This window comes from Sus scrofa, chromosome 13 (assembly GCF_054392235.1).
Source record: "Sus scrofa isolate SSC_HxYL_T2T_F1_AM1 chromosome 13, Sscrofa_HxYL_maternal_Yorkshire_Landrace_v2.0, whole genome shotgun sequence".
Taxonomy (NCBI): domain Eukaryota; kingdom Metazoa; phylum Chordata; class Mammalia; order Artiodactyla; family Suidae; genus Sus; species Sus scrofa.
This window is the reverse complement of record NC_139395.1, coordinates 26593312-26621254: the sequence shown is the minus strand read 5'-3', so window position 1 is coordinate 26621254 and position 27943 is coordinate 26593312. Positions and strand designations below refer to the sequence as shown.

General features: G+C 38.3%; 1 protein-coding gene across 11 annotated transcripts in view; it reads right to left on the bottom strand.

Annotated features, from left to right (window-relative positions):
- Window positions 1–27943, bottom strand: part of RARB (retinoic acid receptor beta) — a 787370-nt gene that overhangs the window by 657007 nt on the left and 102420 nt on the right. Inside the window, exon 1 of one of the 11 annotated variants that reach the window (XM_084987263.1) lies at window positions 18017–18264. The exons of 8 other annotated variants lie outside the window; for them this stretch is intronic. The gene's annotated coding sequence lies outside the window, so the exon portion shown is untranslated. Of the gene's footprint in view, window positions 1–18016; window positions 18265–27943 lie in introns of those variants that run through there. 2 more of the 11 variants (XM_084987258.1, XM_084987266.1) reach the window with 2 other exon arrangements.

Here is a 27943-nt window from a genome sequence, read left to right as displayed (position 1 = left end):
ATTTTTTAATCTGTAAAATGAAGGAAATGAATTTGTTCTATGATTTTCTAAAGCTGCCCCAAGGAACACATCTTGACGCCTGATTTCTTCATGATTTCCTGTGGTTTCTAGCACAATTTAGGACTCAGTTGCTGTTTAATGGCCCATAAAATGGGGTCTGATTTTTCAGGCTGTCAGAGGTTACCCAGCAGAGGCACTAATAGGTCTGAGCCCACATTCGTACCTATTTATTCTACAAAGTCCTTTCTAGGATCCAGACTGGTGGGCACATGCCACATTTTAAGGGAAGTTTTCAAGGTCCCATCTCATTATCATTCTATAATGTGTGCAGATCTGTCTGCTGGCATGGCCCATTGTCATTTTAAGAATCAAGTGCACTCAATGTGTAAGAATATCCAGAATTAGAAAAAATAAAATAAAATAAAAACACACAGAGGTACCTAAAAAAAGAGCAGGGACAGAAAACAGTGAGGCAGGAAAGTTGGGGGAACACAGAGAGGGAAACAAAAGATGGGGATTAAGGATAGAGAAAGAAAGGGAGGGAAAAATAAGGAGGAAGTAAAGAGGAAAAAGGGAAAAAACTGGTGTGAGTGCAAAAGAAGGCCAATGGGAGAAAAATGAAGCACTAATTTATTGTAAAATAAAGAAAACTGAGTGGTCAGCTGTCTATGCCCTTGCCTCCTAGCACTGAGAGTACATTTAACCTCGGAAGAAAGTTAATCTCCTTGACTAGAAGTCAAGCAAGAATTGAATGGGCGGAACACATCACAAATGTGATAATAAGAAAAAAGCTTTGGAAGAGTAGTGGAATGCATAGAGAGTGGGAGTAAAGCAAAGAGAGTTCTATTTTTGATTTTGACAGAAGAATTGTTTTTGAAAAAAAAAAAATCTGTAATTTCCTAGGCACAAAGGCCTCTTCTGACATATGAGATCATTTATCTACTATCTATCATCTAGCCATCCATCACCCAGTTATCTCTATGGCAACGATCACCACAGCACTGAGGTGTTTTGACACCCCAGAACCAAGCTTCCAGTGCAGGGATCTGCTGCCTGAGGTGAACACAAGGCAAAGGAAGTATTCTGGGGTCCTTTTCTTAAATGCACTGGCGTTTCAAAAGTAGTGCTTCCTGAAGAATGCATGGTTTAGCATTGTAAAGTGAGGCCCTGGCCCTTTGAAGCCATTGTTACTGAGATGTTGCAATTAATTTTAGAAAATAAATCAGGTAGAGATTGCTTTTTCAGGTTTGGCTTCCTCATTTTCTCTCTTTTTTCTCTTCTCCTTTTGAATATGCATTTCTTCCTCCCACCGTGCCTGCTGGCAAACTTCCAAGGATTTTATCAAATGTTCTGGGGAGTGAATTACTCATTTTAGGGTATTTAAATGAAAGAGATGCATAACACCACTTCACATTCAAATTTCATGAAACTCTGCCCATGAACCTTTTTATCTATACTCTCAAACCCCCATTTACCCTTTCTATTAGCCTCTCCCTGGAAGGGGCTATACCTAAATAGAGTCCATTTGACACTAAACAATCAAAAAGAATTTGGAGGGTCACAATTCTTAGTTTCCATATTGTGTGTTTTTCATAATTAATGTGCACTGGGAGCTGTTATATCCCTAAATTATACAGCTTCTGATGCAAAAAAATAATAATAATAATAATTAGGTTTACTATGGGCCTTTGTTACCTTTTAACATAATTTAATGAGTTGCATAAACAATCTAGAGAAATTAAGGACTGGGTTTAATGTCTCTGTAATGAATCCATCAGGGAGAGGGGGAAGAAAGAGGGCAAGAAGAGATAATGGGAGAGAGAAGAGCTTCAGAAGCAGGTATACAGAGCCATCTTAGATAGCAGTTCATTGGTTTAATTAATGTTTATTGAGCACCTACTATGCCAAGCCCTGGACTAGAGACCCAGGGTAAGCCAAGTGCACACAATCTTGTCCTTACAGGACTTGGAGTGGAGGTCCTTTGTACTCAAAGGCATGGTGGTAGTATGTGGTTAGGACTGGGTGGTGGTGGAGGATACAGTGTATTTTGGAAAAAGGAAAGCCTAGAAAAGCATTCTAGAGAGGTTCAATGACAAGTTTAAAATCTCCAGAAATATGTGTGCATTTAATTCTCTCAAGTTGGGGGGAATTTACTGAATTAATGTATAATGAAAACAGTACTTACATTTCCCTCATCATTATTTAAACTACCAAGAAAAGAAAATGATACCTTCGAAAAGGGAGGTTAGGGGCAAGCCTGAATTAGTTGTTTCTGTCTAGCTAAACAGACGGAAAAATATTTTGATAATAACTCCTAAATACAGGGTTAATTGCAACACACTGCCTACAGCAAATGAATGTCACCATGCTTCCCATATTCCAAATTTTGCACAATTTATTTTCTGTAGGAAACCAGACATGAGTCAATTCCCTCTTGACTTTTTCTCTAAGGTTAATTGAGAAATTGTCCTGACTAATTTTTGTGAAGGTGAAAAAGAGGAGGGAATACTCTTAAGGAATGGGATATCTCCTCTTGTATCTTCAGCTTCTTTGAGGGGACATTGGCATTTGTTTCCTAATGACTGGGTAATTTTCATTCTCTCAAATACTCACAGGCAAGTCCTTTGGGGGTACATCAAAGTCAGGTGTTCCAGAGTAAGTGTACCAGAGATGGGCCTCTAGCAGGTGACTGTAAGAAACTAGTGATCCCATTTACCATGGGGCCTCAAACTTTGCCCTTGGGAGCACTAATGTCACAGAACTTCCACAAGTGTTTTATTTCATTTATTTCTCACAAGCAAATAACTGTGTTTTCCATCTTGGGTGCCCAGTGACTCTTAAGCCTGGCACACATGGCCTGGTCTCTGGCCTTCCCCTCCACCACCACCTGTTCATGCTCTAGATGCCCTGACTCCTACCCAGTCCTCCAGGGCACAATGTTTTTCTGCTCTGCACGGGCTATGTCTTCTGTCTGGATCCTTCCTTTCTGCTGCCCTTCCTGAAGGTGTGGCCTACACCGTGACCTTGAGCCTGGGCAGAGCTGTTTCAGGAGGGTAGAGTGAGCACACAGCCCCCCCCTTGTACAGATTTCTCTCTGTGCCTTTCACATAGTTCCTCCAACTATCGTAACTCTGTCATGACACTGTCACCTTAGACACCACTGAAGAGGTGGTGCTTTCAAAACATTTGCTGTGGAGAGAAGGACCACCCTATCTATTTCCATGAGCTGGGCTCTGCTCTTACCCTCATGTTCTGCGCCTGGGCTTGGCATCCCTCCGCACAGATGCACAGCCTCTCAAATACTGTACTGAAGCTGTTGGAACCTTCCAGGAGACTGGAAGTTCTCAAACTGAAGTGTACATCAGAATCACCTGGAAGGCTTATCCCCATGGACAGACTCATCCCCATGGACTGACTCAGGGTGGGGATATCGTAGGACATGTGTATTTGTATTTCTAACAAGTTTCCAAGAGATGCTGATGATGCTCGTCCAGGGACCACACGTGAAAACCACTGTGCTATCTTTGTATCAGTTGAGTGTGGTGTGCTCAAGCTCCTGTTTATATAATACAATCCCTTTTCTTTCTTTCTTTTTTCCCCCCTTTGCCTAATTGCCTACTTTTTTTCCAATTTGGATCTTCCTTTTTCAGCTTTCTCCTCTCCTGCCTATGCTTTAGGTTTTCCAGTAACCCTGCCCGGCTTTGTTGAGCTCTGCTGGGAGCCAATGGGACAATGGTTCCCATCTCTGGCTCCATTCTGTTCATCTCTAAAACATCAGATGTAGTTGTGCACTCTTCCAGGTCAACTAATCTGTGATATTTCAAATGTATTTCATGGACCAGAATAAAGTGGCATATTTGAGCAAAGCTGTGTTCTGGATATATTAAAGTGTAAAAATCAGCATGAAAATCAGGTTTCATGTAAACAGGAGATTACTATTACTTAGAATCCTATAATGTACCCATCATATGGATCTCTAGGGCATTCGCAAACCCATTTTTACATAATTATGTGAAGAACATGTATTTTATAGGAAATGGTGAAATTAAACACAAAATAGGGCATTTCGAAATGGCTGTAATGTTTTAAATGAAGAAATGAAACTGTTTCGAGACATATGTAGGAGAGAAAATTTATAGACAGCCATTTTCAAGAGGCTCTATTAATTCCAAAGAAAACACGGGATGAAAATGAAATACACAAAGAATAAAATAAGAGATCTCCCATAAAAATCAGTCTATGTGATTCAAGTGGTGAGGCTGCCTTTTAACAATGTGAGTCTCACCCACATTAGCATTTCAATGGCACAATACTTTTGTTACACACTGTTGCCACTGCTGTAATCTGCCCCATCCCTTGACCCTCTGATCTTGGGTGCTTCCCCAAAAGGACTAGGATAAGGCCGGCTGGTGAATCTTGCATCTATGGCTGTGCCAATCTAGCTTAGTATTTCCTAGGCAGTTGTGGGATCTTGGTAGAAAAATTAAAGGCATAAATCAAATTCATCTTGTATCCAATCCATTCAGAATGCATCCAATTTATAAGCCAGCTTTTGGAATTGAAGAGTCCTTTACTGCATCCCAGAGACTCTAGTGTAACATCTGACATAGTGCCTATTCCCAGCAATGCTTACAAAGATCAAAATAAATTTTACATCAAATGGAAAGATTTGAGAAGCACATATTCTCATTTTAAAATTTAATGGTACTATTTTGCTTTTAATTTTTTAATGTAAAATGTGTCCTCACATAACATAAAAATATGTGAATTTGCCTTTCATCCAATTTGATCTTTAATTATATTGCACACCATCTTCTGAGTACATGAATCAGAGGTCCTCCTATTTGTACAATCTGTTCTGGGGGAGAAAGAGAATTAGATTTCTCCACTGTCCTACAGGAAGTTCTTTGGGTGTGCTCTATGACACCTCCCTTCTGTGGTACCCTCTGTGGCATGGCTTTGAGAGAATGATGCTCGCCCCCTCTCAGAGAGGGAGCCCCTGAGGTCAACAGCAGCCACAGTGGGAGTTACTCTGTTGCTTTGACACTGGAGAACTATAGATGGATCTGAGACAAGGTGGGGGAAGTGCGGGAAGGCTTCCCAAGTTGGTAGGAAGCTGATGACATGGTAACCAGGGCTGGCAAGGCCCCCAAACCTTAACATGATCAGGGCATATTTCATGACCTTGCTCTACAAACTGAGGGCAGCTTAGAGTGTTTTCTAACTGGGAACAGGTAAAGGCGATGATTACAGATAGAGATTATATGGATGGAACATGGAGCTCCCGTCATGGCGCAGCAGAAACAAATCTGACTAGGAACCATGAGGTTGTGGGTTCGATCCCTGGCCTCACTCAGTGGGTTAAGGATCCAGCATTGCCGTGAGCTATGGTGTAGGTTGCAGATTCGGCTCGGATCTGGCATTGCTGTGGCTGTGGCGTAGGCCGGTGGCAACAGCTCCAATTAGGTCCCTAGCCTGGGAACCTCCATATGCTGCAGGTGTAGCCCTAAAAAGACAAAAGACTATATATATATATGGAACATTATATAACACTGGGTCACGGCATGAGAGAACTTTTTCCTCTTAAATTTCTTTTAGCCTTGATGAAGCAAATAGAAAAGAGCCCTAGAGTTTTCCTAGCCTGAGGTAAAGGGACGCAGTGGAAAAGATGGGGATAAGAAATATCCTTTCAGCTTCGTCTCATCCACACTCCAGGGGATTGATTTTGCACATCTTTCAGGTGAAGGACCCAGTGCTGCCCTGCTACACAGAGGAGCTAGAAGCTGAACCCAGAATTCTGGTATTAGCTGCATTTCTGTCTTCATCTCCCACTGGCTCTTCTTCAGCCCAGGCTGTCCCTCACTGTAGACAGAGATGTTTGCCTCTTTAACTGGTGCTACTCCTCTGGGCACATCAAGATTTTAAGTCCCAGAGTGCCAGAGTTTCCTTCTCAAAGGCTTTTTCAACCATCTCTGATAATCTGAGCAAAACTCCCCAGACTGGCTGGCCTGAGAGATGAACTTTGAGCCGTGATCTAAAAGAGGCACAGGGTTTTATTTGGACTATGGTAAACAAATCGGCAAGCAGGTCCTTGTCATTTTACATGAGGAAAGAGATTTACATGTATGTGACTTACAGAGCCACCTTTGAAAAAATTATATATCACCTTACCGCTATGGTTAAGGACATGCTTTATTAGGGTAATGAAACCAACCATGCTACTCTAACCCCACCAGCCTAAATGGACCAAAGGTTATCTGTATATGAGAGCCTTCCCTGCAGCCATAAAAATACCATAAAGAAAATGTACATGTTTCCATGGAGTAGAGGAGATGTCAGTTTATAGCCTGAGGCTCCCTTAGACTGACTTCATGATTTACAGGTGTTCTATTTCTCAATATGAAGCAACACTCCTCTTCAAACATAAAATGTCCAAGATCCAATCAAATGAATTATCCTTCCAATATACCAATATAGTCAGTCTTTTTATTTTTTGCTACATGTGCATCTATAACACAAATTAACACTGTGGCATTGGGAAATAGAGGAATGATATCATCATAAGAAAGAAGTTCTATAGGCTTGTATGACTTTCCCCAGCGTATCAATAGTTTTCGGGGAGTGATAACAATTGAGCCAAGATACTCTAGCACAGAAAGCTGTAGAATAAAGCTGTGTTATACACAATTCAACCATGTTCTTACTCTTGGCTCAATTTGACCTCATGCCTTGCCTCAGAAAGACTAATACTATGATTCTCCCCATTTAATCTGAGCTCCGTAACTCAAGGAGCCTGAGCCCTACCATCAAGTTACTCTAACTTTTGTCATATGATAAAACACTCCTTTATGAGGAATTAAGTATGTCTTTTCAATGGAACCCATAATTTTTAATTAGGTGTATCCATGCTGAGATTTCAAAGTTGCATATCTTCTCATTTGTTTGTTCCACCACTACTTTCCTATGAGCCTTGCTGTTATTAAGTGTCATTTCTCAGAATTCCAGGTTTTTCTAAGAATGTATATGCTGTATTACAGCAGAAATATATGAGTTGTAGTTAGCTCAGTAACCTCATTTGCAACAACATTCTGCAAAGAATGCATGGGGCTCTTGACTATGTGCTGCCTGTCCCTAACTTCCCACCCCTCCTAGCTTCTAAAGGCAAAAGATTTGATTATGCAATTACTACACTGAACTGGCTGACTTTTAGTAATGCTGAACTCATAAAAATACTGTCCACTACATACACAACCACTGAATTACAAATATGTTTTAAAAAAACATTTTGAGATTCTCAGGATGGCTCAAGACAGTACAGTCTGAGATGACAAGGAGAACAGTGGCAAATAAACTTTCACAGGTGAAATGAATTAGTGTCCATTTGAAAGCATAATATTAACCACCATGAACTGGTACCATTGCTCACCATCCCTAAGACCCACGGAGGCCTCATGACTTCAGAGAGAAGTAACGCCACTGGGAGAAAAACCAACAACAACCAAAATCCCCAATCTGGACAGATTCAATTTATTATTACATAAACACACACAGACATGAAATTGTAAACTCCTTATGCCTGAGGTGCTCTAGAGCCATAAAACCAAAATAAGGTTATAAAGAAAAACAAATAATAAGATTATAAAAGAAATTAATAATCACATCTCTTCAGTATATATAATCTGTAATAGTTTTTTTGAAATCCCATCCCTGTTCTCCACAAGAATGTCTAAACCACTCTATAACCCTTAATGTTATGGAAGCTTTGTTGGCACAAATACACTGTTATCTCCATATTTAGTCTGCCTCTGTCTCTCCCTGAATAATGTTCTACAATTAAAGCAATACTAGTTGGTGCTTTCACAGTAAACACCATCACAATATGGTCATCCAGATGATCACAAAACACACTCAGATCCATCCTACTTAGATTACCACTGCAATAAAAACAAACAGAACACAAAACATCTCACTCAAGAAAACTCAACAACGCTCAAAAATATGCCCAGAAATGTAGATTTGAGGATAATGAATTTAGGACATAGGTTTCTAAAAGATGGAATCAATACCTGATAAGAGTGAGCAACAACATGTTTGGATATTTCTACATTCAAATTCCTTCTCTATTGCTTTTATTGTTGAGCTTTTCAGGCAAGCTGCTTAATCTTTAAGGCTCACCTTCCTCATCTGCAAAGCCACCAGCAGCACCCATCTAGAACACTGCAGTATGGATGAAATGAGAGGATGCTGGTCAAATATTTAATATAGGAAGCCCTCAACAAATGTTAGCTATTTCTATGATTTCAGTATCATTCATTCAGCCAAAATATTTGCTGTGTGCCAAGCACTGAACTTTATTCTGGAGTCCCAGAATGAAAAGGCCGAGCTTACATCCCTAAGGGGATCTGTGAAAAACACATGAGAAGACAGGACAATGGAACATAAGTGCCATGCTAATGAGATGCTCTAATTATGTTTATTGACTGGGGATTGAGTGCCAATCAGCTGCTTTCCAGCCAGTTTTAAACAATGCCACCCAATCACAAAGTCTGTGAGGGAGAGAAAGAAGGATATAAGTCAGGTTTACCACAGGCACTGAAACAGACAAATTTCTCATCGACACATTTGAGACGTCATGATTTCAGGGGGTAAGTTGGAGTCCCATCCCAGCATGATTTATGATTCCAAAGCTCACCAGACCTCTGCAATCAACACACACCGGAACTAGCTTCCTTAGTCATTATACACATGGAGAAAATGTTAGTTACAACATTGTTATTCAATTTTTTCAGTTTTTTGTTTTGTTTTTAAAACATTTATTTCTTTTATTTTTGGCCATGCTTGCAGCATGCAGAAGTTCCCAGACCAAGTCCTTAACTACTAGGCCACCAGGGAACTCCCACAGTTACTCATTTTTGCTTTGAGTCAGAACCATTCTTTTCCTCACTCATTTTTATTTTGAAAATTAAAATTCAAGAACATTGGATATTTAAATGAAATGTCCTGCTAGAAAGTCTCCAGCTTCAATGATATAATGATCATAACAACTGGCCCCAATAAATGCTGATTTCAAACTCATGGCAAGACTGCAGATTTTAATCTTTGATATTCTGTCATTCCACTCTGCTTATTCAGAAAATGGATCCATCTGTAGGTGCAAAATGCAATTTTCAGGAAAATTGCACCTTAAAATATTCTGACACAATGTTCCATCAGCAGTCCTTATAGTTAGACAAATAAAGGCAATGAAGAGCCATGCAGACCTGTTAACATCTGCTCAAAACCTGCGCCCGCATTTCCTTGCCTCTGCTCCCACTAACTCAAGCTAGAATTCATTTAGGTAATTCCTTAAGCTCAGAATGTTTAGCATGTCACATTGCCACCAAGTCTCATTTATATAATTAGTGCTAACATATGGCCCACAATCAACATTGGAGATTTGGAATCATTTTTAGCATGCCGTTAGACCTAAAGGGGTATGGATTCAATATGGAGGGAAGAGAATTAGGCATGCAAATTCCATTTGCGATAACAAGAGCACAGCAATGAAAATTTACCCCCAAAAGGTTTGGCTGCTAATCACATAGCAAGCAGAAAGAATTACATTCTTAATAACCTTCACCAAATGCAATAAAAGGAAATAGAAGTTTGTTTTATGTGATGCTTTTGGTTACAATGTCTCCCCCTAAACTCAGAAGTGTTTTATAAACCAGACTACCAACTAAGATTACCTCAACAGAATTCTCCCTTGCGCAGTCTACTTTAGGTAACTGAGTCAAGATACTTGCTTTGCATTGTCTAATAAGGGTTCATAGTCAACAGCGTAGCATGGACAGTGATCACTCTTTCCCTGGATTGCCCTGGATGGTCTTCTTACTCAAGTTTCACTGAATTCTTGTTCCAAAACTTGGAAGCCCAAATCTACTCTCAATCCTTTAATTTGTTTTTAACAGTTAAAAAACTCTGAGATAATGGAGGACACAATACAAAGCATGGCTAATTGATGTAGTCAGGTGCTAGATGCTTCATAAATCGAAAAATTGAATCCATAGTTAATGGAGAAAGAATTCCCCAAAACCAACACACCTCACTTCTTCTCATAAATCAATACCACTAATGCTCTTGATAATAATACTTACTATGTGCCAGGCAATAGAATGCAACAAATATAATACCCCCCTGATCCTCACAAAACCCCTAAAATTGAAATGACCTTGATTTCACAGATGAGTGAACTGAGGTCATCTGATCTAAGGTCCCTCAAATAGTAATGGCAGAGAACTCCACAGTCCAAGTTTTTAATAACTACACTGTTCTGCTCCCAAGTTCTTAATTCCTTGTATATCTTTGACTTTTCTATCTTTCAGACTCCATGGTCAATTAGCCATCAAGTTGTGTTGACTCTTAACACCAGAATTACTCAAATCTGTCTGTTCATCCCAAGTTACCTCATTAGATTAGGGCCTCATTATCTCAATTACAAATTAGAGTAAATAAACTCTAAGTTCCATTTCAAAGCTAAGGTTTGATGCATCTATTTATCGCTTTCTAAACCCAACAATTGTGAATACAGCTACAGTACTGTGTGGTTTATTATTTCTCAGCACCTCTCCCAGTAAAGGCACCCAGGAGGTGTCAAAACGGGTGAATGTCTAGATGAACCAGGAATCATGAAACCTGGGTTCAATCTCCCTTTTACTACAAAACAGCTGTGTGAGCTTGAATAAATCACTTAATGCTTCCAAACTTAAATGAAAACATCTGCAAAATGAGGTTATAGGACCAAAAACTCTAAGAAAGTTTCCACATCAATATGACCACATCATTCCTGTACTGTGAAACCCTTGTCTTGCCTCTGGGAAAACAATTATGACATTCGGTCTGGGATCCTGATTAGTAACACTTCCTCCTCCTGGAAATATTCGATGAGACACAAAGACAAAGTTACTCCCAACCAGGTAAACTGGGCAAGCTACTTTCTTTAAACACCAGACTCCTTAGCTTTCAAAGGAGTTGGAATCTAGATTCAACATTTTCACATGCTTGTCTAGGAATGAAATGTTCAACAGTCCATGGGGAAATGAGGCAAAGATGAGAACAATATAGTAAAATTTATATAAGGATACCTGTACTCAGTATAAAGGAATTTTGTTCTATGATTAAAATCATTGAAAGAAAATAATGATGAAATCATTGAAGAAAACAACGATGTCTTTGAAAATATCCTTTGACATGATAAAAAAAATTGGCAATCCAAAATTAGTACAGTATCTGCAGGAATGCTCAGGAGGGCTCCATTTCCCCTGATAACTACTTAAATTATTTTTCTATTTATGATGAGTTTCCAATCTATTATATATATCTCACCTATGAGTATTGTTTTCTCTCTGCAGACTCTTAGCTCAGAAGTCAAACGCCTTTGAACTCATCCCTATTCCAAAGTGTCAGCAATAAAAATTGTGTATGTGTATATATTTTACAAGGTGTTAGTAACAGAAGGGGATTGCATGACAGCATTGGATGATAAGCAACTTAAAATTTAATGTTGCCCAGCTTTACTCTTAAAAGTCTCTTGGGCAACTCTACCTCAGATAAAAACTCCTAGCTGTCCTTCTTTCCTCCCTCATTCCAATCCTCATTTTCTCTCTAAATTCCTGCATTTCTCACAGAAAACATCAGATGAGGTAACGTAGTGCTCCAAAAGGCTAATGGACTGGGTGGAGTTGACAAATCAGTAAGGAAGAGAATCAGACCCCAAGTCACAGACCCAGCTTTCCCTGAGTCCCACCACTGTCAAGCTGCAGAATGAAACCTGGAGTTCATGCCTTTCCCCCAGCATGTGGTGAATGAGACTGGCTGGTTAAACTAGGAATGCACATTGGCAGGAATTCAATTTGGTCCAGCTAAAGGAGTGTGCCCTGTGAGAGGTGCAAGACAAGCGTAAAAAAAGTAGGAAAGGCATTGGATATGGAAGAAATCTGAGTCATTACTCAGCCAGGTATTTCACGTGAATGACGATATTGAAAACTAAAGTGATATAAAATCCTTCCAATCCCCTTATCCTACTATAACATGTAAGAGGAAATGGGATTAATTCAGATCTTTAAACAAAAGACATAGGTCCATCGTTTCCACCCTGAATCTCCTCTCCACATTGTCAACATCACAGACCTGGACTTAGTCCTGAGAGTTTTTGGAGGCAATGAAGCAATTTCCACCCACAGAACTGCTCCCATTATTTCCATGAATGAATAGAAAGGACAATTTGGTATAAAATTGTCAAATGAAACTCCTTCGTACAATGAAAACATGAACCCCACACACTATACCTTTGACTGCAGACACAGACCATGGCCACCATTTAAAGGAGACATGTTTAGATTACTGTCAATGAAGGTTTTCTTTTATACCAAAGTCAGCGGTAAAGGGTTTCAGAGCTGATTTTAACTCTACAAGCCATACCCAAAGCTCATTTACATAATAAAATTAAAGTGTGCTTAAGTGAGTGAGAAAATTGTTTTGATGAGAATCGTAAAATTTATCTAAAATGAGCGACATTTGCTTATAAGGAAAAGCATGGCACAAAGCTATTGGTGGGTATAGATTGTGCTGTGTGGAATTTATTCCTCAGTGCGTATGGGCATGTATGTTAGTATCATTCTCAAACCACATGTGTTCATATATGATTACATAAAGATTTTTGTGTCATATGTTTTATAATGTGTTAACAAATTCACTTTAGGGGATAGAAGAATGGGAACCCAGAGTTAGTCTTCTGGTTTTGCTAGTCTTGCAGAGAACAGGCTCATCAGCTGTGATGGTCTCATAGAAGAACTTAAATGTTAAAAATTATCAAAACAGTTAATCTGATACTAACAAGTGCTGCATATGGGCTTGAAAAGAAAAGGTATTCATCAAAACTGGACCCTGATGAAAAAATTTTTGATTAGAATATCAATGAAGAATTTGCCTTTTCTCTGACCCAATAAATATTTTCTATGGCAAAAGAAAAAAAAAAGTCTGGCTTTATTGTAATATAAATGGGAGTGAGGATCTGGATTTAAATGGAACATTTAAGGCAATTTGCATTCATCATCTCTCAAAAAGTTAAACATAGAATTAACATGTGACATGGCAATTTTGTGTCTAGGAATACAGTCAAAAGAATTGAAATCAGGGATTCAAATATATACTTGAACATCAATGTTCACTGAGCATTATTTATAACAGCCAAAACATGGAAACAAACCAAATGGCTTTCAACAGATAAATGGATAAACAATGTCATACGTGTGTGTGTGCGCACACGCACACACACACACACACACACACACACACACACACACACACACAGGAATACTATGCAGTCTTAAAAAAGGAATGAAATTCTGACACATGGTACAACATGAGCAAGCCTTGAAAATACTATGTTGAATGAAATATACAGACACAGAAGGAAAGATATTTGTGTGATTCCACATGTATGCAGAACCTAGAGCAGGCAAATTTATGAAGAAAGTAGGATGGAGGTTACATGGAACTGTGGAAAGATGAATGGTGAGTTTTTATTTAATCAGCACAGAATTTATTTGGGATGATAGAAAAGTTCTGGAAATGGACAGTGGTGATTGTTGCACAATATTTTGAATATACTTAAAGTTATCAAATAGTATACCTAAAAATGGTTAAAATGGTAAAATTAATGTGCTATACGTATTTTATCACAATATATATGTATGTATAATATAAAATAGTCTTTCTGGGTTTTGGAGTTATTGAAGCTAATTAACAGTGATTCTGTCTACAAATTATCACTCTTCTTAATTGGAGAGAAACAGAGTTCTCTACTGGGCTGAAAATTAAAAAAAAAAAAAAGTCTATGGGGTAATGAAGAGGAGAGTTGTTCCCTAAAATCCAAGCATGGAACACGGAACTCCTAAAGATCTAAAAGGAAAATATTCTATTTTCTAACAAATCCCATACAGCAATGAAAACTTTAGGGATACAGGAGAAATTTTTAAAAGGAGGGGGAGGGTAGATGGTAGAAAAGTGCCAATATTTGATGCTCCTGAACTAAAAAAAAAAGTCAATTTCTTAAAGTCAAAATTAAACCTGGAAGGGTACCTTGCTTGTCTCCCTACCCTCATCCTAATATTGGCTCAGCCAAGGTTGATCTGATCACCTCTCAAGCCCTCTAACTCTCCCTCCAAAAACTAACCTCTGACCTGCACATCACCAACTGTGTACTTTGTGGGTACAGGGAAGGTGAGGGACGAGGTTGTCAACTCCATCTACATGGAGCCAGGCAGTAATGTCACAGATCCCACAGATCATCAAAATGTATGGCCAACCTGTCCCCTCCTATCAGCTCAGATTACGTTTGGAGGATATAGATGGAGAGTTGCCAATCTTCTTATTTTCCAAAAGAAGCCAGAAATCTGAATTGGGGTTGAAATCTCTTAATTTTTAAAACATTGGCTCAAATTTTAAAACACCGTGCATGCCAAATAAAACATCCAGGCCTCCCTCCACCCAGCTGCCAGTGTACCTCCTTTGCTGTATACCAATGACCCAAGTGCAGGGAGCAATTGCCTGAACAAATGTTTTGGTGCAGGCAGCCCCTGAGTACATTGAGAATTTCCATTCTGCATGAACCCACAGAGGAAGGAGAGCCTTTCCCATCTTCCACACTACTCCTTCTTCCCTCCCTTTAGTTGATGTAAGCCCTAAGATTCGCCTCGGGTTCTTGGAATGGAAACAAGGTCCATATCATCTGGAGCCTACCCACATTCGGGTGAGGAGGCACTGCTGGGAATGGGTAGTAAGGATGGAAAATGAGATAAAGAGGAACCCAGTCTTCACTCCCTCTGGGAGTTAGGCCAAGTGATGGCAATCGGGTAGGCTCTTTGGGTGCCTTGCTTGTGCAGCTAGGCTCTCTCCAGCTTACTGCACTGCACACAGAAGCGAATTCGCATCCACACATGGAATCAGATTGAACGGCAACTAATTGTTTCTGGCAGAGAATGGAGAATTGTTATGGAGAAAGATAAAAGGACAAAAATAAAGAGAGGGAGGAAGACAAGAGTATATTTTTCATTTCCATATGATGTATCTGTTTTACTCATGATTGAAAACCAGGGCAGGCCTCAAATGAGACAATTACTTTTTGAAGTGATATCCTTAAATTATACTAAAAGATGAATCTTACATTCTTTTATAGACAATAGTCAAGAAAGATTTATTTTTACTTCTCATGACAGCTTCAACAGTCACCGAAGGCCAGCACTCAAGATTTACCCAGACTCCTTGTAGATATTTAACCCAGCGATGGCCTTTTCCCTTGGAATTTTGGCAAAGAACACCCTCCACACTCTACAGCATTTAATTAACCGGAGACCATTCTCAAGTACACTTAATTATAGGTCAGTATTCTGACTATATAAATCATGGAAAAGGAAAGGAAATGACACAAAAGCCCTAGACTAATATAATTTATAGCTATCTGAACTAACACAGGGAAAGAATGGTACTGTGCTATAATTAAAGATGAGGTTAGTGCCAAAAATCATAATTTTCTGCCTGGCTTTAAAAGCAAATGTCATGTTAATGATAGTTAACTTCTGATTACGCAGGGATGATTATATATAGTTTGTGGATTATCTATGTCCTCATTTTCTTTCCCTCTTCCTCATGTTGCTTTATTGCTAATTAATCCCCCTATCAGAATTCTGATTAAGGAAAGGAAGAGAAGTAGCAAATCAAATTAGTCATTTGGGTTGATTGTTAGCTGCCTCAGATAAGAGTCCTGGTTAAGCTGATGTGAAAAATGCCTCTCTGGACCTCAGTTCTTTATAGTACTTCCAGACCTTTTAAGTGAGATTATCTGAAGTGGAGTATCCTGAGAAAGTACAATGTTATAGATTATAGTCGTGAGATATTTTTATTCTTTGTGTGACTTGAGGTTCCAACACATAATATTCAGAAATGTCTTCATTCAATAGATTAGTCTATAAAACAAATAGAATCTCAGGAATAATTCTGTACTTTAACCACCATCGCTCTCCTCAAAATTATGATGCTAAATAGAAAGCATTTGCACTATTCTATATCCTGTACAAACATGGACGGGGTGATACAATTACAAAATGGAAACAGATTTAGAAGAGTGATTCCAGAATATAATTCTGAGATCCTAAGAGAATTTTTTTATTAAAGTATAGTTGATTTACAATGTTGTGCAAATTTCTGCCATACAGCAAAGTGACTCGGTCGTGCCTACATGTATAAATGTGCACACACATATTCTTTTTTTTGAATTCTTTCTAAAAGCAATTTTTAAAATGGTACATTTTTGGCTCTTTAGCAACTATCCTGTTTCCAAACAGTTAAGCTCCAGAAGACATCCAGATTTTCTCAAATAATTATTCAATTTGTATATTCTCCTAAAATGTCGTGAACAAAATTCACCTCTCTGTGCCAATTCATCAGCGGTGAAATCAAGAAAAGATGAACACTGAGTAGAAACAATGAACAATCAGACAGAGCTCTCTGCCAATGGGCTTGCAATAAAAATCAGCCAGCAGACTGCCAGGCTGTCGTGGCTCAGTTAGGATGGGGCTGTGTTAGTGTCATAAAAAAGTGAAAACAATCCAATTTCTGCATCTAAACAAGACCCCTCACCCTGCCAAGACCCCACCCATCTCCTATCATCAGTCTTCTGACCCTAAAGACAGCAGCAGTCCACATCCTGGGGATTATGAAAAATCAGCACAAACCTCGTTTTGCAATTTCTGCCTAGAGAGTTCGAGAGGTAGAGGTTTTCGAACATTAACAACAGATATTTACAAGTAAACTCACGTCCATGAAATCAGAGCAGACTGTAGTTTTAGGCTGCAGTGCTTAAAATAAAGCAAGCTGAGAGAGGGCACAGAGCTTGAATAGGGTCGATTCCAAAACTTTCCTGCTGCCATAGGGTTTTTTGTTTTTTCTCTCTTTAAGACATGCTAATTGTATTTGTTTGCTTTGGAGTTCCTATACCTATTGCTTTCCAGAGAGGGAAAGGAATAAAGTGCAGTTTTCTTTTTGCAACTATTGGAGCTCAGTGGGATGTATACATATAGAATGACATGACATAATGCCTTTGTTCTATACCTAAATGTAACAAAGCAATTTGACTTCTGCTTAAAACCTGCAACAGAGGATGAAAGTGCCTTATGGATTAAATTAGCCAGCTACAGCCCATTACTGAGCTTTATGAAGAAAATGACAAAACATTAATAAACAGCCGCCTTTCAAAAACACCCACCTCTGGAAAACATAAGTTAATGCAATCAGAGTCCAAAAGGAATGTAAACCAATATTATAATACCACATGATATGGTTCGTTAAACACTTCAAGTCTTTAGGGTGCTTTTTGGAATTGCAAAATATTTCTGTCATCTCCCCACTGTAATTTGGTACTCCAAAATACCATTAACTTTTAAATGTACCAATTTGCTTTTTGCTGCTTGATAAATCTTATTCGTCATTCACAGGCTCTAAATTCATTTTATGCTTTATGATAGCTCACTCAAAAACTTTTTCCAGTGCAGCAAATTCCTCAATAAAAAACTTGGAAATGAAATGATATTTGGTCCTAACAATACAGGAATACAGCGAGGCGTTTTCTTTTTTAACACTGAAATGGATATAATTACTTATGGCAGGAAAAATTATTCATATTTTGAATGTGGAAGCAAGCAAAACACTTACTAAAACTCAGTATAGCTCCAGCATAAGAGGTGTGAAATTATTAGTTTCATGCATTAGACTCTAAAGGGACAGAAGTTTCTACCAACAGAGACTTCAGGGTTATTTACTCATCTACAGTTTCTAGACCAAGACCAAACCCAAATTAATAAAAGTAAGAAATTCAGAGTGTATGGGCTGATCCCTCAGCAGACATGTAAGTAAGAAAGACAAAAGCAGTTTAAATCATCCAAATTCACCCAAATGATACATTAAAAAGAGCTACTCTTACCAGAAAGAGCTTCCAAATTATCTCTGGCTCACATTGATTCAGGCTTAAATGCGACGGTAACTTTTCCACCCCTCAGTCAGAACAGTAGGCAAGCAGCCATCAAACTAATAACCATTAATGCATGGCATCTGATTTTTCACTCTGGGGAGAGCCACAATGGAATGGCTTTGCCTTTTCCCTGCTCTGGCTAACGAGGACCCACCAAGGACACAGCTGAATTTCACAAGTCACGATGAACACAAAACACAGACAATACCTTTTGGCAAAATAACAATTGAAATCGCTCCATTATTTATCATTATGTCCTTCAAAGGGAACTTCACAGAGAAGCTGGGAAGTCTGCTTAACAAAACAAAAATGTCGTTCTCGGAGGGTTCTGAGGATATTAAAAAAGTTTTCTATTCTCGTTTTAGAATATATGTAGCTTATCACCTTATTTGAAAATACAAAGAAATAGAAATGTGTATATACATGTTTATGTGCGCTTGAGTTTATAATGCCGATTTTTTGTAATGTCTTGTCTGATGCTTTCTTACTAGATTATGTCTTTATATACAACACAAAGGGTTTATGAAAAAAGTGATCATAGAAAACCAATTTATTGATACTTTGTTTTATTTTTCAAATAAATTGTTTTCAGATTTGTAAAACTGGACATTGTATACAAAAAGTGGGCTTCTGGTCTTCTGGAGCATTTGTGTCTCTCAGTGTTCTAAAACCATTCTGCTCTTGGCAAGCTCAGCTGTGGATTCACATGCCAGCTGTGGTCCTAATACACTCTAACCACCAGTCCACACGGCCGCTCTCCACTGGAAGAGGTCATGCTTTAAACAGGTAAAACCCAGCTCAATGTCAAGGCTGTTGCAGGACAGAATCACTAAAAACCTCACAAAACTACCAAGTTTGAATACTCAATTTTATTTGATTGGGCTTCTTGAAAAATTCCTTATCAGTGTTCAAAACAACATTTAGGGAATTTTTTTTTTTAAGCTGAGAAAAACAATGTAAAATATTCCTTCCTAATACACCCATATTTTATTTTATTTATTTTTTATGGTGCACCTGCAGCATATGGAAGTTCCTGGGCCAGGCATTGAATCTGAGCCACAGCTGTACTAAGGGTGGATCATTTTAACCAGCTGCACCGGGTCTGGGATCAAACTTGCTCCTTCTCAGCGACCAGAGCCGCTGCAGTCGGATTCTGAACCCACTGTGCCACAGCAGGAACGCCAATACACTCCTGTTTAAAACATTATTTTCCTGAAGATTTGTAAAGAAAATTTGAAGTGAAGTACTGCAGTTGTTGGTCTTTTTCTCAATCAAAAGTCCAAAGTTCTACTTTAAGAAACTCAAAAAATGTACACATTTTACCCCCTTTTTTTGGACAGGATTTACATGTTTTATCCTTGCTTTGTTAAAAAAAAAAAAAGTTTATACAGAGGGGAAATAACCTTAAATTGTTTATCTGTTCAGTTACATAACTTCTTTCTTCCTAAAATTTATGTTTCACTCATTTATTACATTATAGCTTCACATGCAAATGTCACCAGTCTGAGTTATATTTTATTTAAATTTTATGAAATAAGATTGATTTCTTCCCCTACTTAAATGAATCTTCTACTTCTCTTATTTAAGGATATTTTATTATTAAATGAATCATATAGGCTTCCTCTTTCCACAATGGTTAATTACTTTCTCTGAGCAGGGAGAAAAATAAAAGTGGAAGAGAGATCAAAAACATGCTGTGAGTTCTGTCAGTCAGTGGTATTTTTCTCAACAGAAGTAGCAATTAAGTATGGTTTAATCCTCCTGGATGTTTCTTGCTTAATTAGTAAATTATATTTTTCTGGCCACATATCAAAATGTCTAGAAAACATCCTAAATTGTTCAATACTATTTGCCCCATGTTATTTTTTAATTATTATAAATATCAAAGTAGATACATCCAATAAACTTAGCTCATGATAAACATATAGAAGACTTTGAAGTTGCTGGAAAATTACAACGGAAATATTCAATATATAGACATATCTATGAATATGTATAAAAAATGTGTGCATGTGTATATACTTAGAACATTAAAGTGCACGTTTAATGAGCTCTTTAGAGTTGCTATTGAATATGAACTTAATGTCAATTAAAATGATAAAAGAAAACCTATATAAAACCCATTAATAATTCCAGTATATAGAGCTCACTATACAATGAGACTCATGCACAGGGCAGGGAAAGGCTTCAGTGCCCTCATTTTGGTGCTGGGGCTTTGGGAGTGAGAGAGAGGCTGGACCTGTTTTAGACTTGACTTTGAGGGCTGCTGAGAGTTACTGCCTTTCTTTCCTTTTCCTCTGAGTGTCTTGTAGAAAAAGAAGTGCCTTTATCCCCTTGGGTGAGAAAACCAAACTCTAAGGTGCATCGCTTCTTCTCAGAGCATATGGTACATGAAATACGTTTAAAAAAAATTTTTTTTTTCTTTCAAGCTGCCTCCGAAACTTAGGGATTTTTGTTTCTTGTGGAAATCAAAGTTATCCAAAGATACAGTGTGGCATTCAGTTGGAATCACCTCAATTCTTATACCAAGCAGTTACGTGGAAGGAAATAGAGATTTCGAAATATAGGTTCAACAACTGAAGAGCCAAAGCTCTCCAAATAGCAATGGAAAGACAGAGCCAGACCAAACATTTTCTGGCTTCACAATGGCAAGGAAATGCCTACCTCAGTCAAGAAACCCTTACTGAGCCCCTGCCATTTACCAGAGGGCTGTCTTGGACGGTTGTGCCAGTGTGCACTGCTCAAATCCGGGGGCCACTATTGACCTAGCAGACTATGGGAATGTCATAGACAGATGTATATGAAGATGCCTGTGAAGGCAAGTGAGGAGTCTGCAGGGGCTGTTCAGTGCATGCTTCTGTGACCATACCCATCCATCCTCTGTACTTGACACGTTGCTAGGCCCTGGATTATGTACACAAACTAGACAACTCCCTGCAATCTTCATAGAACAAATGACACTTAAACTGATCTTGATAGATCTGTAAAACTGGGGTTGGGCAAAGGGAAGTCAAGATCACTGTGATATAAAACCCCTATTTGGGCCCTTAGAATACTTTATGTTTTCTTGTATTCTACCCCTATGGGAAGTCCAAAGAAATAAGGTGGAAAATCAACAAAGCCAAATTAAGAAAAGTATTACATAACATACCAAGAAGTATAAGGTTTTTTCTTATCTGGTTAGAAGGTGAGGGAGATTTCAGGCATGATAAAAGAGAAATAATTGGGTATATGCTCAAAAACACAGGCATGAAGACTGGAGGTGTATATGAATCAGTGGTTCTCTCTGAATTATTTTCAATTCAATAAAGCACAATCAAGTAACAAAAGCACAGACTACTGAACTGGGCTGCCTGGGTTAGAATCCCATCTTCTCTAATTTACAAGTTATGTGATCTTGAAGAAATTACTTAAGTGGTTGGTATTTGTCTTCACCTTTATGGGAATACATATCTCAAAGGGTCGCTTTCAGGATGAAGTAGTTAATATCTGAAAGGCATTTAGAACAATGTCTGGCACAGAGTTGGCAGCATGTAAGGATGTGAGAAATAAACAAGTATTAACTGAACTGCTATCATGGACCAGCCACTGGGGATGTAAGAATAAAAAAGACAAAGAACCACCCTCTCTGATGGAATTTATAGCAAAGCAACATTCAAGGCCCCATCAAAGGCTTTCATTGGTTTTCTTTAATGGTTGTGAATTAAAATTACCTTGGTTTGGGGAATTTTGTTGAGAATTTTAAGACTGTAAGTACAACCATATTTTGCAATTCCAGCAGGACTCATAGACACAAAGCTAATGGTTTGTAAAGTTTCTGCCCCTGGATGCGTCCCACCTCCCCTTTCATTCAGAACCATCAAAGGGTAAGACCCTCAGCACATGGCCCTCACAGGAGAGCTCTCTGCCTAAATGCAGACAGCTGTTGTGTTGTAATTTTGCTTTATGCTTCTTCCTGTCATTAATTGTGTTTTAATAGACTTGTTTCTGTTTTCAGTGTGTTAGAAAGTTCTATGACAGTAGGGCCTATGTAAAAACTTGTCAGTTTTTTTAATTCAAATTAAAATATTATTTATCAAAAATAGATTTCAAAACGCTGTCAATATCCCTTCAAAAAATATACAGAAGTGTAACTTACCAAGATAGCATACTGTGCAAGATTATTACTAAAAATGAGAAATGCAAAAAAAAAAAAATGAGGACAGCACATTAAAAGGGGTAGAATGAGATATGCACTTTACTTCATAATTATTCAGAAGCACTCTGCATAGTTACATCTTCATAATTATTAAGAAAATATTTTTTAAGGAATGAACCCTAAGCAGCAGCACTGGCCCCTGTGGCAGCACTGCCCAGGCATTCTAGGTGGGCCATGCTGATTACATGAATAATGGCATCAGGTAGAGTGTGGAAGTTTTGGTTCTTCTAGAAGTGCTGAGGAACAGAGATGAGAGATGGAATAGAAAGAGAGAGAAAGGAGAGTTTTGCAATCTAGCTGCTAGAAATGAGCCAGAAATGATTGTGCTTTTTCAACTACATCTTTAGAATCTGGCATGATGTTTATAATTATGTAAGGGGAATTCAACAATTATTTGTATAATGAATGAATAATGACCGGTGTTTTGTTGACTTTGTTGCCTAAAACCATATTTTCAAGCAGCAGAATAAAACTGCTCTTCTTTGCTCTTTCATAAGTGATAGTTCCAAACCATCATATTATCAACTACAGCTCAGGACATTTTTCCCCTTAAAATGCATTTTTATTGAATTTCATCAGTCACTTTTCTGCTTACTCTCAGAGCATGGTGAGCTCTTCCTATAATTTATCCATAAGAATAGCTAGTGTAATGTGCAAACGCAGAGATTTCACTATGCACTCTAACTTCCAAATCATTTATTAAAGTATTAAGTAAGGCTGGTACCCAGCTTCATCTCGTAAGGGCTTCCATTAATAACTTGTTGTCCTCACTCTGTTTTCCCTTGAACTATTTGAAAATACTTTCTATTTATAAATGTGTTTGTTAATTAAATTCAACATCCTATTTTTAAATAATAGTGTAAATTGGACATAATAATAGTTGGGAAAACATTCATATCATGGCTTTTACACCATGTCTTCTTTAAAACCCATTTTTCTAAACAAAAGAGGCATTTCACTGTGTACAATAAAGAACAGGAGAGAACAGGATCAATATACAAATTGTGATCATTTCTGGGTACTGAGATTCCTTTTCCTGTTTCAGGGTTTTCTGAATCTGAGTACATAGCTTAAAAAAAAAAAAGCAATTTCTAGGAATTACTAATGCAAAATAAGGATGATTTGTTATACTAGAGTATTTAGAGGCACTACATGTGGTCTAAGAAATAAAAAGAGAAACTCTAAATGGGAGAAAAATTCTCCTACGATTGGAGGGAAACTGGGTGGGAATTTGAAGGCTGAGAAAGTGAATGAACCCACAAGCATCTATTTGTGGAGGAACAGGAAGACCTTAGTGTCTAAAAAGACCACTGAAAGCATCAGCAGACAGTGAGATAATGAGAAAACACCTTTTTTTTTTTTTTTTTTTTTTTTTTTTTTTTTGCTTAGAAAGAAACAATGAAAACTCAGTGCCACAAAACAAGAACGTTCAATGATTGAGTCTAAATTAAAAATGATTAAGACTAAGAGAAGGAACACTTTGCTGAAAGAAAAATCTTTTCAAATTGAAAAACAAATCTTTTGAGTAGAATAAAAATTCAAGAGTCAAGGACTCTCTGTTGCCCTCAGGTCTTTTCATCTTTATATTGAATGGTACACGGAATGTTTTTATATATGTATGTGTAACTGGGTCACCATGCTATACAGTAGAAAATTGACAGAACACTGTAAACCAGCTATAATGGGGAAAAATAAAAATCATTATATAAAATAATAATAATAAAATGTAGTTACTTAATACACAGGTTAGACTTTGGTACAAGCATGGGTTGTACTCTTGGTATGTAATAAATAGATGGATCATACTTTAAGTACACAAAGCATCTGATCTTTCAAATCCTGTCCACTAAGACCAGGGATATTTCTGTAAGGAATTAATTAATCTCTTCATTTATTTTTTTTACAAATTATATTTATGTATCTATTTATTTATTGCCACACCTGCAGCATATGGCAGTTTCTGGGCTAGGAGTCGAATCAGAGCTGCAGCTCTTGGCCTGTGCCACAGCCACAGCAACATGGGATCCAAGCCCCATCTGCAACTTACACCACAGCTTGCAGTAATGCTGGATCTTTAACCCACTGAGTGAGGCCAGGGATCGAACCCTCAGCCAATTCTTAACTGGCTGAGCCACAATGGGAACTCCTAATCTTTTCATGTATAACACTGTATAAGCAATGCTTTCAAAGCCAGATTCCTCTGCATTTTTCTGGGCTCTGGCCATACATCTTCAATTCATCAGAACTATCACAGACACTCAAATAAGTATTAGAGACCTGATAAATAAGTATAAGTATATAAATAAGTATATACAGAGCCTTCAGCCCGATACATCTCCAACCAAAGACAAAGATCACAGCCACTGTATCCCATCGCTATGTGGGACGGCAAGACTGCCTCGTGTAAAAACGGGTTGTCTACATGTTAAAAATTAAACTTTTAGGCACAATGCAGTACACAACTTATCTGGGGATTCAGAACTGGGAGACTCAAAACAAGTGATTCCTACATAACAATAAATATAGATTTAATGATAATTAAGCTCCTTCATGGAAATTTCCAGTTTACAAGTGTCTAGTTAATATTAGAGTCATTGAATAAAGTGTTTGATTTGGGACCATAAGGAGAAAAATGGCTCTACAAGAAAAGCGTAATTGGAAGATGGGGGCAGTTAGGGTAAGAACATTACTGGATCAATCTATCCTAGTGCTGTCATGACGAGAGGAAGACAGGAGTGCATTCTTCTCATCTTTAAGGGTCTTGTGTTACTCTGTAAACTAATGGACTCAACCCTTATTGGTTCTTGTTTGGAAGTTCAGCTGAGTTATGGCAAGAAAACATTAAGACTGTCCCTTTCACTTAATTTCTTAAGCCAAGCACATTTGGCTTGAGAATAGGGCAGTGACGGGAGTATCATATTAAGCCTCATTTGGGTAATTTATCCTGATCTTACCATAAACTATTTGAACAGTATAATTTGTTCTTACAGCAGCCTAGAATATAGCACCCAGGGGCTTTGGTTTTCAAAAGCACACTCTACACTTACGTGTGCTCGCCCTGTCGTCTTCTCCTTTCTGATAGATCCAAAAACAAACTCCTTATTCTTACCACAAGAATAGCTCTTCATCTCTCTTTCCTTGGCAATCCCATTTTCTCAATCAGGCTGAAACACTTTTTAAAGCCATCATTAACTCATCCTTCCTGTTCAGGGGACTTGCTTATATTTCCAGTGACACTTTAGCACCATCCACAGATCCTGTTCCTTTTCTCAATTCAGATATATTTTGGGTCAGTGTTATTTCTCCAGTTGAACCTGTATTGGGGGAAGGACTGGGACATTTACATTCAAAGCATAGCAGAACGGAGCAAGGAGTGGCTGTGAAACAATGCTTTGGTTCCTACCACTTAGGGGAACTATACCCCTAAATGGGCTTCAGTTGAACATGCTCCTCACTGAAATCTGGGTCAACAATACTATTATCCTCCTCTTCCCCTAATTCCTAATATCCTAATGTCCTTTTGCTTCTGCCTCATTTTCTTTGTTTAAAGAATCAACATAATTGGGATCCTCTGGTACATGAAATGCCAAGTTCTCATTGATAATCTGCTGCCTTCTCAGCAGAGTAAAGGGGGTTTTAAAACTACATACCATCATGAGAGTTCCTCCACAAGGAGTTATCAAAAACAAAATATGGCAGAATATTAATAATCTGTAAACCTAGATGTGGGTAAGTGGAATCTGTCATGTTTTCTGTGTTTTTATATGAGTACTAGTATTTTATAATTAAAAGTAGATTAAAAATGAGTAAGAATATATTCTTTTTTTGGCTATGCATGGGAAATTCCTGGGGTGGGGAATCAAACCCAAGCATGCCACAGCAATAACCAGAGCCACAGCAGTGACAACACTGGATCCTTAACCCACTGAGCCACCAGGGAACTCTGATAATAATATATTCTTGCATTTAGCAAGTGTTTGAATGCATTTAGGTATGCCAGGTAGAGTGTTAGGGTTGTAGGGATATAATTTTTGTTTCATTAATTGATGCATATTAGAGAGTTGGGGAAAAAAAGGTAAGAATAACAAGATTAGACCCTTGTTACTATGTACTTGTCTGTGCCAAAAGGATATTGGGGCAGAGGTGTGGGGGAGGGTGCTAGTATTCGGCCCAAGAACAGAGGAGAAAGGGTTGCACTGTCTGTAGAGAGTTTTTAAAAGACTACAAAAAAGGCTTGTCTGTATTTTATTTATCTCTGTGATTCAGTGGTTCAAAACAATTTCAGTAATAAAATCTTCCTTGCCACTGCCTCCTCTCCTCAGTACTTGATTGATCTATGCAATTAAAGGCCACGATTCTTTTCTACATACTCAAAAAGCCATATCTGAGGTGGTTGAAACAAGGAGTAGCCTCTGCCAGCATGGATCTTGCATAGGGAGTATTCACCACCAGCAGCACTTTGCATGTGTCAGGCACTGGCCTAAATAGTTTAGGCTATTAACTCCTTGACTCTTCGCCTCCACTCCTGGGGTAAAAACTTACTCTGCAGGAAGTTAAGACACTGGCCTAAGTCACACCCAGCTGCTAAAGCAAGGTTCTGAATCCAGGCTCTGCAGACCATGTCCTGTACAGCACAAGGCTATGCTCTTCCCAAAATACAGGACTGGAACTAACCAGTGACCCATTCAAATGCACTAGTACAATATCTTGACAACACAGGGTTATTATGTAGCTTCATATATTGACCAAGCAAAAATATTTAGAGCTATGCTGCCCAATACCATATCCCCCGGTCCCACACGTCTCAAATGAAAATTACATAAAAAATTCAGTCGCACTGGTCACATTTCTAGTGTTCAGTTGCCACATAATGGCCAGTGTACCGGATAGTGCAGATATATAGATCATTTCTGTTACCACGGAAAGTTCTCCTGGACTATCCCATTCTAGAGTCTGAGCCTTTCTCAACATGGTTCCTCAGCTGAGCCACAGAATGCAGAAATTCATTCGAATCACTATTTCCACCATTTTCTCAAAGGTGGTATAAGGCCACTACCATTCTAGATGCAGGAGCTGTCTTAGCACCTTGGGGCTCACTTCTTTCCAGGGACCCCTGTTAAACTCCTACAAAAATGGAAAGCTTAGGACCAGAAGACTGCGGTTATTGGAGTGCTGACAGCTGGAGCCTGGACCACACTTTGCACTTAAACAAGCCATAGAACCTCAATGGGCTTCAGTGTTTATTATGTTAAGTGATACCATTTGCCATGTTGATTTCTAAGATCTCATTCTGTTGAAATTTTTAAAAATTTACAAACACAGAAACCACTCTCCTCACCCCTTCCCACTCCAAATGGACTACAAGTCTCTTAAGAAAGATTAAACATTCACCACAACCTAGGAATAGGAATTTCTAGTTATCCCCTCACACTTCACCAGGTTTTAAGCTTTGTCAGCTGGTGAATTCTGGGTCTGTTCAGTCCTCTGTTTTCTCAAGCCTTCTCAATAATTCCATGTGCTGTGGCTAGCTGTCTTCAGGATCAAGTCGTCTCCTTTAAGGTAATTCTAAGTCTACCAGGGTTGATACCTTTGCCCAATATTTCAAACAGAAAATTGTCAGAACTAAGACTTTGCCTCTACATGCTACAGATTCAAAACAGGAAAAAAAAAAGAAAGAAAGA